The following is a 7449-nucleotide window of genomic DNA, read 5'->3' as shown; positions in this document are numbered from 1 at the left end:
TAGCTTATGAGGCACCATTAGAAGAATTTCATCAGCAAGCTGATATTTGATCAGTAAACAAATATTTCGATTTATATTTTGAAAGTATTGCTTTTGTAGAAGGCTAGTGAGGAAGCAGGAAGATCAGATTGGGAACTACTGAGGACTTGGAGTATGATGGAGTGGTGAGGCCAGTGGGGAGGGGTTAGATCTGCCTTCTACTGGGAGGCTGACGGCTGTGCTAATGGGGTGAATATGAGGGAAAGATAAGAGGAAGCGTGAGTGCTGCAAGCCAGTCGATGGTACCTTTGTCACCTTTGGGAAGCATCAACCTTCCCTTCTCTCTCTTGCTTCCTCACTCCTTCTCCTGTTTCTTTCTCTCTTTTCCTCCTTGTTTCCCTTCTCTGAAGGATTAAGTTCCATGTCAGGTGCTGGTGACACAGAGGAGAAGGTGACAGAACTGCTGCCCTCAAGTAATTCACGTGTGAACAGGAGTGGCTGATTCATAAACAGTTACAAAGTGTTGAGACAAGTGCTCTAGACAAGGTTTGTCCAGTTGCCATAGAAACAGAGGGAAGGAAGTAACTGGCTCCGGCATCTTCAAGGAATCACTCAAAAGGAGTAACATTTCTTGATTTGCCTGAGCTCTCTTGTCTTGCACCCAAATCCTTACTCTGTACTTTTTTAAAAAAGTATTTACATGTATTAATTTATTTATTTATTTTTAAATATAAATTTATTTTAATTGGAGGTTAATTACTTTACAGTACTGTATTGGTTTTGCCATACATCAACATGTATCTGCCACAGGTATACACGTGTTCCCCATCCTCAACCCCCCTCCCACCTCCCTCCCCATACTATCCCTCTGGATCGTCTCAGTGCACCAGCCCCAAATAATTGAAGTATAGTTGACTTACAATATTGTGTTGGTTTTAGGTGTACAGCAAAGTGAAGCAGTTATACATATACATATATCTGCTTTTTAATAGATTCTTATAAGTGTTTCTAATGAAGCAAAATGGGTTAAAGGACTGTCTTTCACATTTATATAAAATATGCATATAAATATATCTTTAAAATTCATTTCCATTATACTTTATTATAAGATAATGAGTACAGTTCTGTGCTATACAGTAGCTCCTTATTGTTTGTCTGCTTTATATATAATAATTGTATACCTGTTAATCTCATGCTCCCAGTTTATCCCTGCCCCCTTCACCTTTGGTAACCTTAAGTTTGCTTTCCTTTTTTTTTTTTCCTTCTAGATCATGCTTTTCATTAAAGAAAAATTTTTTTAGTCTCAGTTTTATTTGTTTATTTTTACTTTACAATATTGTATTGGTTTTGCCGTACATTGACATGATTCTGCCATGGGTGTACATATGTTCCCCATCCTGAACCCCCCTCCCACCTCCCTCCCCATCCCATCCCTCTGGGTCATCCCAGGGCATCAGTCCCAAGTATCCTGTATCATGCATCGAACCTGGACTGGCGATTCGTTTCACATGTGATAACTTACATGTTTCAATGCCATTCTCCCAATATCATCCTGCCCTTGTCCTCTCCCACAGAGTCCAAAAGACTGTTCTATACATCTGTGTCTCTTTTGCTGTCTCACATACAGGGTTATCATTTTACCATCTTTCTGAATTCCATATATATGCGTTAGGATACTGTATTGGTGTTTTTCTTTCCGGCTTACTTCACTCTGTATAAAAGGCTCCAGTTTCATCCACCTCATTAGAACTGATGATTTCTATGTCTGTACGTCTGTTTCTGTTTTATAAATATGTTCATTTGTACCATTTTTTAGATTCCACATATGAATGATATCAGATAATATTTGTCTTTCTCTGATTCACTTCACTTAGTATAATATTCTCTAGGTCTACCCATGTTGCTGCAAATGGCATTATTTCATTCTTTTTTATGGCTGAATAATATCCCACTATATATATATATCTCATATATATATATATATATATATAAAACACATATATGGACATATAAAGAATCTAAAAAAGAGAAGATATATGCGTATGTATAATTGCTTCACTTTCCTGTACACTTAAAACAAACACAATATTGTAAATCAACTATAATTCCATAAAATATTTTACGTATATAGTTGTTTATGTTCAGTCGCCCAGTCATGTACAACTCTTCGTGATCTCATGGACTGCAGCATGGGACACTTCCCTGTCCCTTACTATCTCCCAGAGTTTTACCAAGTTAACGTGCATTGCATTGGTGATGCCATCCAGCCATTTCATCCTCTGTCACCCTCTCTCTATATATAAGGATATATGTATATATATTTATAATATATATAATGGACATATATAAGGACCATATATATATATTCCACATCTTTACCCACTGATGGAGACTTAGGTTGCTTGCATATCTTTGTTATCATGAATGTGTGTTTGTGTTAGTCGCTCAGTTGTGTTCGACTCTTTGCGACCCCATGGACTGTAGCCCACCAGCCTCCTCTGTCCATGGACTTCTCCAGGCAAGAATACTGGAGTGGGCTGCTACTTCCTTCTCCAGGGAATCTTCCTGATCCAGAGATTGAACCCAGGTCTCCTGCATTGCAGGCAGATTCTTTACCATCTGAGCTACAGGGAAGATGAACAGTGCCACTATAAACATCAAGGTTTATTTATCTTTTAAACTTATTCTGTTCTCTTGATTTTGAGCTTTTAACCTTGCAGAAGGCCACTGATTCTTTGGTTATATGCACTCTCTTATATTTCCTTGACTGAGAACCTGGTATCCTTCTTGGCTATTCTTTCAGCTACTTGACTTGATGTGATGATAGATTAGCCTCAGAGTAGTGTCAGGCTGAACTGACCTCTGGTCCAAGTGTGTGGTTCTGTGGGTGGCCCCTGAGTGGTCCTAACCTAATGGGCAGGGCTTGTACACATTCAGTCTGGGTACGGGGAAGGTTTTCTGGAGGAGCTGAGTGTTGAAGGAAGGGCAGGAGTAAGCCAAGAAAGTAGGGCAAAATCCTCACTGTTGCCTGGCTCCATCTTGAGATGTAACAAAATCACATTTCATTTCTCTTCCAGCAAATCTTGTCACAACAAGTTGCCAGGGAAAAACTGATTGAAGTGTAAGAAGGTGAGATGGTCTAATTTGCTAAGATTTAGGCTAAGTACAACAGGGTGATAACAAAGGTGCATAAGCTATTTCCTGTTTGTAAAGACCTCAGGATTCACTGGAGAGAGTTTTGCAAATCACAGTCTATAGATGAGTCAAAAGTCTTCCTTGGTGGCTCAGATGGTAAAGCGTCTGTCTGCAATGAGGGAGACCTGGGTTTGTTCCTTGGGTTGGGAAGATCCCCTGGAGAAGGAAATGGCAACCCACTCCAGTGGGAAATGGCAACCCACTCTTACTGAAAAACCCCATGGACAGAGGAGCTTGGTAGGCTACAGTCAATGGGGTCATGAACAGTCAGACATGACTGAACGATTTCTCTGTCTGTCTCTATAGATCAATTAGGGCTTCCCAGGTTCAAAGTGATAAAGAATCCACCTGCCGATGCAGGAGGCGTAAGAGATATGAGTTTAATCTCCGGATCAGGAAGGTCCCCGGAAGTAGGAAATGGCAACCTCACTCCAGTATTCTTGCCTGCAAAATTCCATGGACAGAGGAGCCTGATGGGCTACAGTCCATGGAGCCCCTGTGAGTCAGACATGACTGAGTGACTAAGCATATATTCAGTTCAGTTCAGTTCAGTCACTCAGTCGTGTCTGACTCATTGTGACCCCATGAACCGCAGCACGCCAGGCCTCCCTGTCCGTCACCAACTCCCAGAGTCTACCCAAACTCATGTCCATTGAGTCAGCGATGCCATCCAACCATCTCATCCTCTGTTGTCCCCTTCTCCTCCTGCCCTCAATCTTTCCCAGCATCAGGGTCTTTTCCAATGAGTCAGCTCTTTGCACCAGGTGGCCAAAGTTTTGGAGTTTCAGCTTCAAACCTAGTCTTCCCCATGAACACCCAGGACTGATCTCCTTTAGGATAGACTGGTTGGATCTCCTTGCAGTCCAAGGGACTCAAGAGTCTTCTCCAACACCACAATTCAAAAGCATCAATTCTTCGGCGCTCAGCTTTCTTCACAGTCCAACTCTCACATCCATACATGACTACTGGAAAAACCATAGCCTTGACTAGATGGACCTTTTTTGGCAAAGTAATGTCTCTGCTTTTTAATATGCTGTCTAGGTTGGTCATAACTTTCCTTCCAAGGTGTAAGCATCTTTTAATTTCATAGCTGCAATCACCATCCGCAGTGATTTTGGAGCCCCCCAAAATGAAGTCTGACACTGTTTCTACTGTTTCCCCATCTATTTCCCATGAAGTGATGGGACCAGATGCCATGATCTTTGTTTTCTGAAGGTTGAGCTTTAAGCCAACTTTTTCACTCTCCTCTTTCACTTTCATCAAGAAGCTTTTGAGTTCTTCACTTTCTGCCATAAGGATGGTGTCATCTGCATATCTGAGGTTGTTGATATTTCTCCTGGCAATCTTGATTCCAGCTTGTGCTTCCTCCAGCCCAGTGTTTCTCATGTTACTAGATAGGTGAAAACATAATTGTGGTTTTGGACTGAATTTTAAACCATTATAAGTAGGCTCAGACACATCTTTATTAGCCTAAATAGGAACCGTTACAATAAACACATTTTTGCCAACTAGAAATAAGTTTGTTTATTCTGTAGCCTAAAAATCCATGTTTCAGGATTCAACAAACTCTTCGAAAGCATTTTCTGCCTCCTGCTGGTTGTGGAAGCAATTTCCCTGCAAAAAACTTTGGAGATTTGAAGACGTGGTAGTCAGTTGCTGAGAGATCACATGCCTATGACAAATGAGGCAAAACTTTGTAGCACAGTTTGTTTAACTTTTGAAGCATTGGTTGTATGACGTGTGGTCGGGTGTTGTTGAGCAGAAGAATTGGGCTTTCTGTTGACCAATGCCGGCTGCAAGCACTGCAATTTTTGGTGCGTCTCATCAATTTGCTGAGTGTATTCCTCAGATGTAATGGTTTTACCGGGATTCAGAAAGCTGTAGAAAATCAGATCAGCAGTGGACCACCAAACAATGACCATGACTGTATTTTTGATACAAGTGTGGCTTTGGGAAGTGTTTTGGAGCTTCTTCTCAGTCCAGCCACTGAGCTGGACATTGCTGGTTGTTGTATAAAATCCACTTTTGGTTGCACATCACAATCCAGTTGAGAAATAGTTCATTGCTGTTGCATAGAATAAGACAAGATGCCACTTCAAAATGACTATTTTTTAAAAAATTTTTAGTCAACGCATGAAGCACTCATTTATTGAGCCTTTTCATCTTTCCAATTTGCTTCAGATGCTGAATGACTATAGAATGGTTGGCGTTGAGTTCTTTAGCAACTTCTCGTGTAGTTATAAAAGGATTGGCTTTGATGAGTGCTCTCAGTTGGTCATTGTCAACTTCAAATGGCTGACCACTGTGCTGCTCATCTTCAAGGCTCTCGTCTCCTTGGCAAAACTTCTTGAACCACCACTGCACTGTACGTTTGTTAGCAGCTCCTGGGCCAAAGGCTTTCTTGATGTTATGAGTTGTCTCCCCTTCTTTACAACCCATTTTGAACTCGAATAAGAAAGTTGCTCGAATTTGCTTTTTGTCTAACATCATTTCCACAGTCTAAAATACATATTGAAATAAAATAAACCCAGCAAATTATGTCATTAGCAACAAAATATAAAGCAAGAAATGTGCATCAAAATGACATATAACATACCACATTCATATAAGAATATATTCCAACATCAAATGGCAAATTTCAACAGTGCAAAATTGCAATTACTTTTGCACCAACTGATGGCTCAGAGGGTAAAGCATCGGCTTGCAGTGCGGGAGACCCGGGTTTGATCCCTAGGTCAGGAAGATCGCCTGGAGAAGGAAATGGCAACCCAGTCTGGTACTCTTGCCTGGAAAATGCCATGGACGGAGAAGCCTGGTAGGCTACAGTGCATGGGATCGCAAAGAGTTGGACACAACTGAGCGACTTTACTTTCACTTTCTTTCAATAGATTGGTAATCCTGTGATCCAAGATATGTACTATGGTAGAGTCATTTAAACGTTGCCTAGGATCAAAACTGAGGGAAGAACTAAATCTCTCAGGGAAATCTGAGGATGGTGTCACAGAGGAAGTTTGGTTGGATATTAGAAGGGTCAGAAAAAGTCTTAAGAAAAAGTGGAGATGGGAAAGTAAAAGTGACAGTTGGTCTGTCGTGTCTGACTCTTTGTGACCCGTGGACCATACAGTCCATGGAATTCTCCAGGCCAGAGATGCGAGGAGGGGATGAATTCCAAGCAGAGAAAAGACCCTGTGCAAAGGCACAGAGCTTGGAAGGGGCGTGTGTTCTAAAACTGGTGAGATACTGAGTGCTGATAGACCATGGGCCAAAAGAGGATATAGGCAGAAAGTACGTTGTGAACGTTGTGATCAAACTGCGTAGGAACTTGAGTGCCATGTTTAGGCAATGGGACTTTGGGGTCATTTCTACAGCATGGTGAGGGTGATAAGCCTGTAAGCCAGCTGTGTGTACTGGGCATCCCTGGTACCTCTCCCTGCTGAGTTTCTAGGGTAGGGCACAGGCAGACCTACCCTCCTACCACTGGGGCTTTGTGTTAAGATGTAGTACTGTTTATTTAATGAATGAATGGATCTACTAATTAGACACTTCATTGTGGGAAGAAAAATACCTGTTTTCCTTTAGTCTGTAGCTTGGAATTGCCTTGTGTTACTGTGGATTTGTTTCAAGTGTGCTCAGTTTTCCAATTTGGAAGGTTTTTAATTCTTTTATCCTTTCCTGCCTCTCTCTCTTTCTTCCTTCCATTTTCCCCTTCTTTCCTTTATTTATTCTATAACTTTAATTAAGCACACATTATACACAGTTTCAATGTTACCTAAGGACACATGATATGGTTTGAAGGTCATGGGCTTTGGCATCAGACATATCTAGGTTCTAATCTCTGCTCCTTCACTTTTGAGCTAACACGGAATCATTTCTGTTCTTCACTTTCCTGATCTAAAACATGTGAGTAATAATAATTTATTTTAGCCTTTGCTGTGGAAATTGAGATTTAGAGCTATTTAGTGAACACTGATTAAGTTGGTTGTATAAGGAAGAAGTGTTTGTAGGCCAACATCTTAAAATGCTGTGAATTGGAAAGATATTTTTTTTAGGATTAATTCTTTCCTGTATATGGTAAAACATCAAGCTGGGATGTTAGGTTAAATGATAATTTGATTAAATGAGATAATGAATGAAAAGGATCAGGATTGGTTTCCTGGCACAGAGTTAGCCCTTGTGTAATTCTAACATTTATTACATAATTGACCATAGTTGCAGAATAGCTTTCTTTCGGTCTCCTGAAAATTGTAAAAGACACATCAATCACTTCCTAAGGAA

The 7449-nt window shown here is 40.7% G+C and overlaps 1 pseudogene; it reads right to left on the bottom strand.

The window, feature by feature from the left end:
* Window positions 1-4639: 4639 nt before the first annotated feature.
* Window positions 4640-5664, bottom strand: LOC138443004 (histone-lysine N-methyltransferase SETMAR-like; annotated as a pseudogene).
* Between the last annotated feature and the right edge of the window lie 1785 nt (window positions 5665-7449).

This window comes from Ovis canadensis, chromosome 6 (assembly GCF_042477335.2).
Source record: "Ovis canadensis isolate MfBH-ARS-UI-01 breed Bighorn chromosome 6, ARS-UI_OviCan_v2, whole genome shotgun sequence".
NCBI lineage: Eukaryota > Metazoa > Chordata > Mammalia > Artiodactyla > Bovidae > Ovis > Ovis canadensis.
Note: the sequence above shows the minus strand (reverse complement) of the source record. Positions and strands in the feature narration are given on the sequence as shown.